The 13,690-nt window shown below is 44.1% G+C and overlaps 1 protein-coding gene across 5 annotated transcripts in view; it reads right to left on the bottom strand.

Annotated features, from left to right (window-relative positions):
• Positions 1 to 12,256, bottom strand: part of RNF182 (ring finger protein 182) — a 92,526-nt gene extending 80,270 nt beyond the window's left edge. For 4 of the 5 annotated variants that reach the window (XR_014311614.1, XR_014311615.1, XM_082730237.1 and 1 more), the window contains exon 1: positions 12,058 to 12,256. The gene's annotated coding sequence lies outside the window, so the exon portion shown is untranslated. The remainder of the gene's footprint in view (positions 1 to 12,057) is intronic. The other variant, XR_014311616.1, reaches the window with a different exon arrangement.
• Positions 12,257 to 13,690: the final 1,434 nt, after the last annotated feature.

Raw genomic sequence — 13,690 nt, 5'->3', positions numbered from 1 at the left:
TGATCTCTGTCTGTTAAATAAATACATTTTTAAAAATATTTTTAAAAATACTTAAAAAAAAAACAAGTTCTAATCCTTCAGCTACCCTTAACCTTCCCAGCACTCTGGAGCGACCCACTGACCTCTCCACTGAATCACTGTAAAATTAGACAATTTCATTAAGTAAAATGAGAAACCAAATAATTTATGGCAAATGAAATACCCACGAAAGGAGTATTTCTTTTTTCTAATGGTTAAGCTTAGCATCACAAATGAGCGCCCAGGGGTCCACAGGCCAGCTTCCGAAGCATTGAATTCATCACAATTCAGACACTCAATGACTTAATTCCTCCATTTTTCAACTTTTTCACTTGGGAAACAACTGTGTTGAACTAGAATCTCAATTTTAGTCTTAGAATTTTCCTAAAATGAAGAGATTGGAAATTAACTACCCTGTGCTGGGGACGGATTAGTTACTTATTCGACATACAGAGACACGAACATCTAAAGGGGCAGAGAAAGCTGACAAAAGTGGAGACCGAGCGAGGTAGAGTTCAGTCCAGTGTTGGAATCCTTCTCTCTAAGCTCTCGTAGGGCAGAGAAGTGAGGCTTCCGCGGGATGAACGATCTATCCAAAGTACTGCCAGTTAGAGCCAGGCCAACCCAGGTCTCCTGACGCCCGTCATCTGTCTACTTTACATTTTCCTCTTTCTATATTTTTACAAGTTCATTATCATCAATTACCAGTATTTCGCCTCTCTTGCTTTATTTTATTTTCCCCTTCCACTTCCTCTCTTCACCAATTTGCCTTCTGGGAGTGTTTGTAGGCCCGATATTGCGGTTCACCAATTTGTTCTCCAACGACATACTTTCGACTCTGTATCCTATCTCTTGAGTTTGACATTGCAACCGTATTTTTCATCTATAATCAGTAGATCCTCTTCACACTGTCTTGTCCCTGCATCATGTCACAGACATTCTCTTATCTCTTTGATACTCTGTATCGAGCTATTTGGAATTCTTGATCTATCTGATTATTTCCAATTCCTAGAGTAATGTGAAAGTCAGGATAGGATAGGAGGTGCTGCCGCAACAACTATTCTGGATAGTTCAATGCTAACCCAAAGCTTTATTTCTCACCCACAGGCAACTACCCTCTCTCACCATGATCCTGTCCCCCATACACTTTTAATTCTCTGTCCGGGCGTTGTTCTCAGGAAAATGTCCCGAGTGTACTCACCAACTGCTTGGGGTCTGGAAGGAAAGAACAATGAAGGAATGCTCAGTGGTGGACCAGTAGGCTGGCTCCTCTGTCTCCCGGACACTATCCCTACCCTATGTCTGCAATACAGGACAGATGCTGCCGTTTATCCACAAAGAGGCAGGCTATGATTTTTCCCAAGGCCATGAGGTGGGGCGTGATCCATGGGGGAGGGGAGCTCAAATTGTTCCAAACTCTTGAGCACAAACCTCTTCTGCTCCAAACCCATTTCTTTCCCAACAGCTCTCACAACCCGCTTTTCACTCCCTAGGGGTTTCCTGCTCTTTGCTTCTCAGATTCACATGCTGCTTTAATTTTTCTGGGAGGATGCAGGGAACTGTCCTAGGTCCCTGACTTATCAGGCTCCAGAGTCCAAGGTATTTTACTGCAACATTTCTAATGCCTCCTTGGAAATTGATAAGATCTCTAAGATAGTGAGTTTTTCCAGAGAACACTAGATTTCTTCCCCCGCCGCCTCCCCCCCACCACCACCACCAATTTTGCAATAAGGATACAGAGTACTGGCACAAAGCAACAGTTAAAAATGTGTTGACTTGCCTTGAACACCCAATACTCTTTCATGTGAAGAAGGAGCCATTTCTCCCAAAACGTGCAGCCCCAAGTAGTGTACACCAAAGTGTATTTTACCATTCTTGCAAGAAGCTTAAACTCAGCACCCTCTCTTTTCTCCAGCTATTTTTCCTATTTGGACAGCTTAGAAGAATGGGACAGGAGGTCAGACATGACAGTCATGAGGTGAGCTGATTTCCTCCTTTGCACCCTGCCTGGAAGTTGACTTTTATGAAATAGACACCAGGAAGCAACCAAATGAGATACTGCTGTCAGCAATTTCCCCTGGCTGCTCTCTCCAGCCAGCGGCCTGCCCGGCACCCTCTTCTGAGTCCCCAGGTCTGACCGTTCTCTTCCTTTTCCTCAACCTCAGGAGGAACCACCACCCAAATGCAGATTTTTGTGAAAATCCTTATGGGGAAGACCGGGATGGTCTTTTGAGGCCGAACCCTCGGATACAATAGAAAATGAAAAGGCCAAGATCCAGGATAAGGAAGGAACTCCTCCCGGTCAGCAGAGACCGATCTTTGCTGCAAGCGACTGGAAGATGGATGTAGTTCGTCTGACTCATTCAGAAGGAGCCCACTCTTCATCGTGTGTTGAGACTTCGAGCTGGGGCTGAGAAAAGAAGTCCTATACCACTCCCAAGAAGAACAGGTGTAAGAGAAAGGTTAAACTGGCCATCCTGAGATCCTAAAGATGGATGAGCAAGATCAGTCAGTTGCCTTCATCAGGAGTGTCCTTAAGTTGATTGTGATGCTATAGTGTTTATGGCCAGCCACTTTGACAGATGTTATTGTGGCAAATGTCATCTGACCTATTGCTTCAAGAAGCCAGAAGATGAATAATTGTATATGGGTTAATAATAAAAGACATGAACTGAGAGGACAAAGAGTCTCTTGCTAATAAAAGCATACATATTGGTTACAGAAAATGGAAGGAAGGAAAAAGGAAAAAAAAACTATAATAAAGAATGTTATGTCATTTATAATCCCACCACCCAGGTGAAACCATTATTAATGTTGTCTCATATTTCCTGTAGGATTTTTTAGGATGGGTATTGGTGTTGCGTATGCATGCACATAGGTGTGTATTAAGTAAAATTGGGATTTACTGTAAGCTGTTAACTATTTTTCTTGTTATTGTTATGTTGTAAACATTTTCTCCTGCAATTAACTATTCCTTAAAAACAGGACTCTTTTACTATTTATTTATTTATTTATTAAAGATTTTATTTATTTATTTGACAGAGAGATATCACAAGTAGGCAGAGAGGCAGGCAGAGAGAGAGAGAGGAGGAAGCAGGCTCCCTGCTGAGCAGAGAACCCGATGCGGGGCTTGATCCCAGGACCCTGAGATCATGACCTGAGCCGAAGGCAGCGGCTTAACCCACTGAGCCACCCAGGAGCCCTTATTAATGATTTATTAATGATTGTGAAGTATTTCACCGTAAAATTGAATTGCATTGCATTTAACCTTTCCCTATTGTTGAAATTTGATCCATATCCAATTCTTGAATATTCTAAATGAAGCTCCAATTGCATATTGTTAAGGTAATTACAATAATGACAAGAGTGAGAGGTAAATGGAGAGAGATAACAGTGGGGTCCAGCCTGCCTCCCACCATTTGGCACGAGGAGAAGATAGGAGTGCCCTTCTCTGGAAAGAAGTAAACCAAGAGCCATTTCTTATGGTGATTCACTAAAGCAAAAGAACCCAAAGATCAAGAAACCTGGGTGTTCAGACAGTGGCAGGAGCTAAACAGGGGTGCAGACAATCAAGCTGCAGCCAAATCTCCAATATCAGAGAATTGTTCAGTGGAGAGTTCCCCCAGCTCTCAAACACAAACCTTTTTTTAAAAAATTCATGTAGCCCAATAAAACCATGCTGTCACTCAGCTGACCTCAAAGGCCAGTCCATGGGAGTCAAAAAAACAGAGAGCAGGGGTGCCTGGGTGGCTCAGTGGGTTAAAGCCTCTGCCTTTGGCTCAGGTCATGATCCTAGAGTCCAGGGATTGAGCCCCACATCAGGCTCTCTGCTCAGTGGGGAGCCTGCTTCCCCCCTCTCTCTGTCTGCCGCTCTGCCTACTTGTGATCTCTGTCTGTCAAATAAATAATAAATAAAATCTTTAAAAAAAAAAGGATAGAGCACAGTTTCTGTTGGAATCTTTATGACTTTCTACATATAAGATCATGTCATCTTCAAACAGAGGCGATTTTACTTCTTCTTTCCTGATTTGGATGACTTGTTTTTCTTTTTCTTGCCTGATGGCCTTGGCTAGGATTTCAAAGATTATGTTGAAGAAGAGTGATGAGTGTTTTGGTTTTCATCTTTTTTTTTTCTTTTAAGATTTTATCCATTTATTTGAGAGAGTGAGAGAGAGAGAGAGACAGAGTGAGAGAGAGCATGAGAGGGGAGGTCAGAAGGAGAAGCAGACTCCCTTTGGAGCTAGGAGCCCAATGCAGGACTCGATCCCAGGATTCCAAGATCATGACCTGCGCCAAAGGCAGTTGCCTAAACAACTGAGTCACCCAGGTGCCCTTTTTTTTTTTTTTTAAGATTTTATCCATTTATTTGAGAGAGAGAGAGACAGAATGTGAGAGAGAATGAGAGGGGAGAATTGTTTTTCGTCTTAGAGCAAGAGTTCTCCACTTCTCCCCATGAAGCATAATGTTAACTGTGACCTTGTCATATATGTTGAGATGTATTTCTGCTATACCCAGTCTGTTGAGGTTTTTTATTCATGAAAGAATACTGAATTTCATCAAGGCTTTTTCTATAGCTACTGAGATAATTGTATGTGTCATATCGTTGTTCTCTTAATTTAATGAATCTTATTTATTTATTTGCCTGGGTTAAGCCATCGTTGAATAGTGGGGATGAGTCCTTCTTGATAATCATGCGTGATCATTTCCATGTGCTACTTTTTCGTTTCCTAGTTGGATTTTGTTGAGAATAGTCTTGAGGGATACGGGCTCTAGTTTTCTTTTCTTATAGTGTCCTTCTCTCGCTCTGTTATCCGTGTAATGCTGGTCCCATAAAATGAGTTTGAGAGTATCCTCCCCCTTCAATATTTTAGAGGAGTTTGAGAAGAATTGGTATTAATATTCTTTAAATGTTTGGTAGAATTCACCAGTGAAACCAGCTGGTCCTGTGTTCTTTTTCCCCGAGAGGAGGACAACTCTACTATTGACATGCGAGGTGATTTTATGATTCAGAGTACTTTAGTTCTAGCAGTTCCCAAGTTTTCACAATTTTTACTTCCACAAATACAGTTTGGCTGAAGTCATATTTAGCACAGTTTGTCAATCCAAAACTGAATTCATAATTTAAATGTCTACAGGGCTATACAAGTTCCTGGCGCAGTGCATATAGGACCAGCTGTGCCCAGCTAACACTTCATCACAGAATAGCTAACAGCCCTCCATAAAACCAAATAATCACCTGGAAGGAAAGCAGGAGGGCAGGTGCTAGACGCTAGAGGCTTCCATGACTACCCAAACAAACACGGGATCCATCACCCCCCTGGGAACATGGTAAGAATTTTAACGTTTCAAAACTCACTGATTGCTACATTCTTCCAGGAATACTTCTCAGAAAAATTCTCAAAGGGAAGCATAAAAATGTAGGTTTTAAATTCATGAAACTTGCTTCCTACATACTCTGAGCTATTCTGTTGTGAAAGAGTTGCCAAGTAACCTGGGATTATAAAATCTGAGACCTAAAAACATACCAACAGAACCATATACGTGCCATGGTAAGTATTTGTATTTTCATTGGATGAATAGGTCCATAAAGAGGCAATAAAATAGATAGTGTGTTGGAAAGGGGGCTCAAAAGCTACCCTGGCTTCCACATGTGGTTAGCAATGTTATCACTCCAAAATGAACCTAAAGAAATAGGGCATGGGTTTATCAAAAAGGTCACCGTGGTTGAAGCTTCATCGGATACTCTTTGTTCCGAAGTTTTTCAGTGACTAAGGATTACACAATATTATTCTTCAAACTGGTAATATTTCTTTACAGTGCTGCTTATCAGAGGAGAAGTCCTGCCATCACACTTAGTTTGAGCAATGCTGAAGCAGAGTCGTGAATTTGCAGTATATGCAGACCGAATAAATAGGTCTGTGTCCTATAACTTGAGGGTCTGAGAAAGGCTCTCTGGAAACAGACTCTAGCATGGAAGAGCATGAAGTGGGTTCATTGGCAAATCCTCTCAGGAGGTATACTTGGGGAAAAGCATGGGGAAGACAGGACTTGAACAGGAGGAAAAGCCATTTTGCAATGCATTTGTGACAGAGGCCTTGACCCACCCTTCAAGGAGTTTGCATGACCCTTCAGATGCTCCAGATTGAGGTAAGAGAATGTAAACTGTGACTAAACTGTGCCCCTTCCAAGTCATATGTTGAAGTCCTAAGCCCCTGTACCTTAGACTGTGACTGTAATTGGAGCTAGAGAGAGGAAACACTATTAAACAAGGTCATATGAGTGGATCCTAATCCAGTAGGACTTGTATTCTTATCAAAAGAGGAAGAGATACCGGAAATGCACAAACACAGAAGCAAGACCACGTGAGGACACCGTGAGAAGGCAGACAGTCACCTGAAAGCCAAGAAGAGATAGTGCACAAGAACCCAACCTTCCTAACACTTTGATTGTGGACTTTGAACTTCCAGAACTAGAGCAAATAAAATTCTGTTGTTTAAGACACCTGGTCTGCCGTATTTTGTTATGGCAACCAGAGCTAACTAATACGGCCAGGGCTCTTTCCAACAAACAGTATCTCATTCTGCCTGAAATTCGACCACCACAATTCTTTTATATCACCAGCAACATATTTCATTCATTCACTGAAAATAGTAATAATAATAATACTATTGGGGCCCCTGGGTGGCTCAGTCAGTTAAGAGTCTGCCTTCAGATCATGTCATGATCCCAGGGTCCTAGAATTGAGTCCCTGAGGCAGGCTCCCTGCTCAACTGGAGTCTGCTTCTCCCTCTCCTTTTGTCCCTCCCCCAACTTGTGCACTCTCTCTCAAATAAATAAATAAAATATTTTTTAAAAATAATACTATTATTCACCTTGTTTCTGTCAGGCACGACGCTATGCACTAACAATATAAGGATTCTCATGCTAGACACAGTCCCTGCCCTCTTGAAGGGTCTAGACAAAAGGTAATTATAATAATTTAATAAGGTAAGTACAATGATGTAGGATGAGCATGATCTCAGAAGTGGAGATGTGGGGCGATTAATTAGACTTGGGTGGTTGAGAGGACTTACTGGATGAGTAGGAGACTTTAGGCTGAGTGGGGGATGGAAAAACCCAGGAATAAAGGCCAGGAAGTGAGAAGTAATGGTGTATCCTACAACAGAAGGGTGGAGGGGACACATTGGTAAGGGGGCGGGGGTGGGGGGACTGTTGAGAGTGACTGAGCCATCCAAGGAGTTTTGACCTTATACAAAGAACGAAGGGGAGGGGTTTGCAAGATCTAAAACGAAGGGATGAGACAGAAGTGGTTTTGCAGAGAAAATTGCTCAGGCTGTAGAATGGATTCAATCGAAGATGGGCTGCAGATGAAACATGGATTAGGGAATGGTGCGATGAAGCGAGACCAATCCCAGGGCACTTGCGGGAAATCAGGAGAGAAAGCATGGTAGCCTCTTAGAGGGAAACGGCTGTGAGGACATAGCAAGCTTTCCCAATTGGAGCCAGAGCTGAATAGACATCAAAAAGGCTTTGTGATTGACAGACAGCCAGCGGTGAAGTCAAAGGAAGAGTCGTTTGGGAAAGCAGGTGGACGGTGGCGCCCTCCCCAAGAACAAGGGGGACAGCACAGAGCGGCTGGATTCCGAGCAAGATGAGGATGCCCTGATGAGACAAGTTAGAGTTAGCGTACCTCCAGGCTAAGGGAAGAAATATGGCCATGGTTTTGGCACCATTTAATTGGAGATAAATGTTACCGTTTTGGAGAAGATTCAAAGAGCAATTAAGCAGAGAAAAGAACTAGCAAATTATAAAACCAGTTAAGTATTTTCTCCAAAAGCTGAACAGACTCTGCTCCATGATGATAGGGAGAAAAAAAAAAAAAAAGGTCGCCAAGAAGAAACGCTGTAAAGGAGAAAAATGTCTCAGTCACCAAGTATAAGCCTCTTGTTTTAATCAACTCGTTTGAAGTCACCAAAGAGGGAAATATTTATGTCACTCATGAAAATACAATCTGTAAAATGGAAATAGAACTATTGTGTTAAGGAGACTACTTCATTATTCTGCAGAATAGATGTGTTTTGGGAAAGGTATGATTATATCACACTCCAAAACAGAGGAAGAGACCAGTAGTGAGGGCACAGAACATCTTTCTGAAGAGGCAAAAACTGGGGCGCCCGAGTGGCTCAGTCAGTCTCCGGCTCAGGTCATGATCTCAGGGTCCCAGGATCAAGCCCTACATCAGGCTCTCTGCTCAGCGGGAAGCCTGCTTCTTCCTCTCCCACTCCCCCTGCCTGTAATCTCTCTCTCTCTCACTCACACGTGCGCTTGCTCATTCATTCTCTCAAATAAATAAAATCTTTGGGGGGAAAAAGAGAGAGAGAGAGACAAAAACTGAAGGGAACAACAAAAGGAAGAGGAGGAGGATAGGCACCCCTAAGTTAAGGGAACCTAACTGCCTATGATCAGCAGGCAAACCCTTCAAAGTAGTGTCCTGTGACACATGGCAGCAAGGGCTATGGGGTGGAGGGTGCAAAGCAGAGACAGTCTCCACAGTGACCTGACCCCCAGGGGCCGGGAAGGAAGACAGAGGAGAGACATTGTGAGGTATCCCAAAGTCTCCCCTCGCCACACCCACACGCACACATACACACACATACACAAACTCGTCCACGCACCCCACAGGTGCACACAGAGCCTTCCTGTGCACACACACCCACTCTCACACACACCTTTCATGCTGACACATATACATGCTCACACATACACACTCCTACACACACGCTCATATGTACACACGTGTACTCTCACATACCCGCGTAGCCAGAAGGAGGAATTTCAAGGGGTTGCTGGCCGGAAGAAGTGGCTGGACTGCTCGGGGCCTCGTAATCATCGTTTGTCACTGTTCCCATAACCACTGCAAATATTCAAGTGGGAAGCCAACGAAACACCTGTTACTATATAAACTATAGCAAGGGACTATATAATAAGCAAGGGAGGGAAAAAATTAGTAACCCAGTCAGAATCCATCTTCTCAATTTTATTTTTATTTTATTTTATTTATTTATTTCTGAGAAAGAGAGGGAGCACGCCCGAGCTGGAGAGGGAGAGGATCTCGAGCAGACTCCGGCTCACTGTGGAGCCTGATGCGGGGCTCGATCTCACGACCCTGAGATCATGACCTGACCTGAAACCAAGAGTTAGATGCTTAACCGACTGGGCCACCCAAGTGCCCCTGCTTCGTCTCATTTTTAATCTCCAACTAGCAAAGGTCTTGAAGCTTTGTCTATAAAGCTGTGTCTCCCATGACAAGCCAAACCACAGACTCTGCCTCTCTGCCTGCAGAGACTTGCCAGTCCAGGGGGGGGAGAGGGTGTTCACAGGTGGCAGTGTGGGGAGCAGTGAGCCAGGACCAAACTTGCCCTGGGAATCAGACACAGTCTGCCCACCAGGAAGCTGATCCTGTAATAACTTTGGAAAACAGGAAATGTTTTTAAGACAATGTATTTTTATTTCATCACTACACATTCTTCTTTGAAGTTAAAAATCCTGTTTATGGGGCGCCTGGGTGGCTCAGTGGGTTAAAGCCTCTGCCTTTGGCTCAGGTCATGATCCCAGGGTCCTGGAATCAAGCCCCGCATCGGGCTCTCTGCTCAGCAGGGAGCCTGCTTCCTCCTCTCTCTCTGTCTGCCTCTCTGCCTACTTGTGATCTCTGTCTGTTAAATAAATAAAATCTTAAAAAAATAATCCTGTTTATGATGTAAATAACACAGTCAGCCCCAGAAATATTCATCGAGGGACTCTATTATTATTATAATATTATACATATATAATATTATAATATTACGTAATATTATAATATTATAATCAGAATAATATTACGTAACATTATAATATTATAGTATTATTGTCTGTGGTTCTCTGCCATAATGGAATATAAATTCCATTGCAGGGGGAGGGAGACAAAAATCCAATGGCTATGAAAAATACACAATCTGTCTGATGGTGGTAAGTCTATGATAAAAACCAAGAAGACTACAGATAAGCCTCTCCCCTCTTCCTTCTTGGGTGGTTTTCCATCCTCTAGAGGTACATCTTCTAGAAATTCCTTCAATGAGGATCTGTTGGCGACAAACTCTCAGTGTTTATCAGAATTCTCTGTACCTCAGCCTTCTCTCTGAAGACCAGTTCGGCAGGATATTCAGTTCCACGTTGGTAAGTATTTTCCTTCCATCCTGTATATTGTTTCCTTCTCTTGCAGCTTCTGTTTTGCTCTCGGGACCTCCCCTACCAGTCTAAATTGGTTCCCTGATATGTAATCCATGTTTCCTCTCTGGCTGCTTTAAGAATTTTGCATTGTCTTTAGCGTTTTGTAATTTTTATTACAATATGTCTAATGGCAGATTTCCTTGCAGTTACCATTCCCAGAAATTTGTCTTCTCTTTTTTTTAAATTATGTATTTATTTTTAAGAGCAAGAAAGAGAGTGGGGGGAGGGGCAGAGAGAAAGGGAGAGGGCATCTCAAGAAGACTCAGCGATGAGCAGTGAGTCGACGGGGAGAGGGATCTCATGACCCCAAAATCATGACCTAAGCCGTGTTTGAGAGTCAAGCGCCCAACCGAGCCACACAGGTGCCCAAAACTGGTCTTTTCAATGAACCACTTTCCATCTTTGTTAATATATTCCTTTATTGTTTCTTCATTTTGTTTCATTATTTTTCTCTTCTGAATTTTCCCTTCTTAAATTCTCAGATTTTCTTTTTTTTTTTTTAAGATGTTTATTTATTTAAGAGAGAGAGAGAGAACAAGAGTGAGCGAGCACAAGCAGGGGGAGCAGCGAAGCGAGAGAGAAAAGCAGGCTCCCCGCTGAGCAAGGAGACAGACTCAGGGCTCCATCTCAGGACCCTGGAATTATAACCCCGAATCAAAGGCAGATGCCTGACTGACTGAGCCACCCAGGCACCCCGAGTCTTTCTTTTTGAGACTAAAAATTTCTCATAAGATATCTCTTACGTTACAGGTTTTCGGTTTAGTGTACATTGTTATGATCATTCCATTTTAAATATTTTTTAAACTTCCATTGAGCTTCCTTCCTTAACCCACGAGGTACTTAGAAATGTGTTCTCTAGCTTTCTAAGTGTATGGGGCTTTTCATTTTTCTAGTTAATTTCTCATTGAATATCCCTGTTCTCACAAAATGTGGTCTTTGAAATTTGTCAAGGTAGCCTTCATGATCCATTTATGATCAATGTCTGTACGTGTGTTCTTCTTAAAAAAAAACATGTATTCTCCAATTTGTCGATCCAAGAGTTTATAACGTGTTATAATATGGTTAGGAGCATTTTTTTAACTCTTTCGTGTCCTTATTGTTTATCTCTTTTGGTCTTGGAGAAATGAAAAGTGCCTGTTAACTTACCTCACTATGAAGGTGGGTGTGTCATTTCCCCTAATGGTTGTTTTTTTTTTTTTTTTTTTCTTTGTGTGTTTAAGGAAATTAGGTGCAGTGTTGTTTTCTTTCTGGTAAATTCAACGTGGTATCATGATGAAGATTCATGGCTAGTCATTCTTTCTGCCCCAAGTCTAGTTTTTCTGCTGTTCAAGCGGCTACCGTAGCTTTCCCTGTGTTAGCCCGGGAATCCAGCGGTTCCAGGACTCTCGGGATCCAGGGTTCTCAGCCTTCTGAACAAAGGAGGAGCGTTTTATGCTTCTCAGGAACTGATAAGGACTCTGCTCAGAGGAGCTCGGTCCTCTTGCCCCGTGGGCCTCAGCAGCTTGCTGCCCCGCGATGCACCTGCGCCTGTCCTCACCCGGTCCCCGTCCCTTGTCCCCCGCTGCGGGCCGCCGCCGGCGTGGTCCTGGGCGCCGCGCGTGGCCTTCGCGTGCCCACCGGCAGGTGTCTGCCCACCGCAAAGGGTGGGACCCTCAGGGCGGCGCGGGAATTCCGCCGGGGTGGCCTCTCCTCCGGGACAGTCCTCCACCTGCCGGGCCCTTGATACGCCTCTGCCAGCCTCCAGGTCCCTCCCCACCCCCGGGGCCGTGTTACCTCTCCAGGCAGCGGGGCGCACAGCCTCCCTCGGGGATTCTCCTGGGGCCCGAGGGGGGCGATCAGGAACCCTTGTCGGGGTCGGACGGGGCACACGCGTGACCGGTCCCCTCTGCACAGGAAGGGCAGGGGGAGGGAATGTGGCCGCCTCGCTGACTCTGATCTTCAAAAGACATCTCTCCCCCACCTTCTCTCTCTCTCTCTCTCTCTCTCTCTCACACACACACACACACACACACACACACACACACACACACACACGAGAAAAGAAGACCAACCGGTTTTCCCTCTTTTTCTGGACTTCGTTCCATCACGGCGAATTCACTCAGTATCTCACTCTGGCCTCCTAGCCAAGTACCACAGACCCGGGGACATAAACAACAAAAATGTATGTCCCCGCAGGTCTGGAGACCAGAAGTCCCAGATCCAGGTGTCTGCAGGGTTGGTCTCTCTCCTTGGCCGGCAGGTGGCTGCCTTCTCCGTGTGCCCTCTCCAGGGCTGTCCTCTGAGCACAAATGCCCCTTAGGCTATTGCCACAGTAAGCACCTCTCATGGGTCTGGGGCTCATATTTAAGGCCCCTCATTCACATAGTGGCGTAAAGCTCCTTCTCAGCTGCTTCAGATGGGTTCCATGAACCCTTTTCCGGGGGCTGAGCACTGATAAAACAAAATGTGGGAGTTTGGGGAGGAGGGGAAACAGCCCTTTCTCTTACAACAGAAATAACTCCACTTGTGCCAAGAGAATGCGCCACAAGTATAGACACGAGACTAAAAAGTCCCTGGCATCATCCTCGCCAGAGGTAAAGGGGAAAAAAATGAAAGCAGAAGCTGAGGTGTTGGAGCTGGCTGGGCCCCAAGGCCTCACCTTGGATTTCACCAGCTCACCGCACAGGTTTCTTTGACTACCTAAGGCTCCCTGACAAGCATTAATGAGAGTTAGAGACGGATTTGTTCCAGAAAGCATTTTACCAAAGTAAAAACTCATAACGACCTTAACTGACCACAGAGCCATTTCTCCAGGGTATTTTTTTTTTTAAGATTTTATTTATTTATTTGACAGATACAGATCACAAGTAGGCAGAGAGAGAGAGAGAGAGGAGGAAGCAGGTTCCCCGCTGAGCAGAGAGTTCAATGCAGGACTCCATTCCAGGACCCTGGAATCATGACCGAGCTGAAGGCAGAAGCCTCAACCCACTGAGCCACCCAGGCACCCCTCTCCAGGGTATTTCTTCACTACTTTTTGCCTCTGGCTGAACTTCTGGAGCAAAGCAAAAGTATGAGCTTCTCATCACGCCTATCATAAACCTTAGCTGAATAAGGTTTGTTTTTCCTTTATCCTAATCGAGTCTCTTAAAGCACAATAAATGGGCATGATGCCAATTCAATTCTGCCTGGCAAAGCATTTTCTAGCTCTATCTATATTGTGCTCTATTTCTTTAACCACTGCCAAGAGCCACAGGGATGTTGACTATTTTGTTCACTGATGAATCATTACAGTCTAGAACACTTTCTGACTGATCAGTAACTAGTTGTTGAAAGAATGAACAAACGGATGAATGGATAAATGGCATAGTTTCCTAATAACATAGAGAATAATTAAAAATTGCTCTAAACCAATAAAAGGGGACAGGTA

The sequence above is a fragment of the Mustela nivalis genome (assembly GCF_964662115.1).
Source record: "Mustela nivalis genome assembly, chromosome: 5".
Classification (NCBI taxonomy): domain Eukaryota; kingdom Metazoa; phylum Chordata; class Mammalia; order Carnivora; family Mustelidae; genus Mustela; species Mustela nivalis.
The sequence above is the reverse complement of the archived record's forward strand: the minus strand, read 5'-3'. Positions and strand labels throughout refer to the sequence as shown.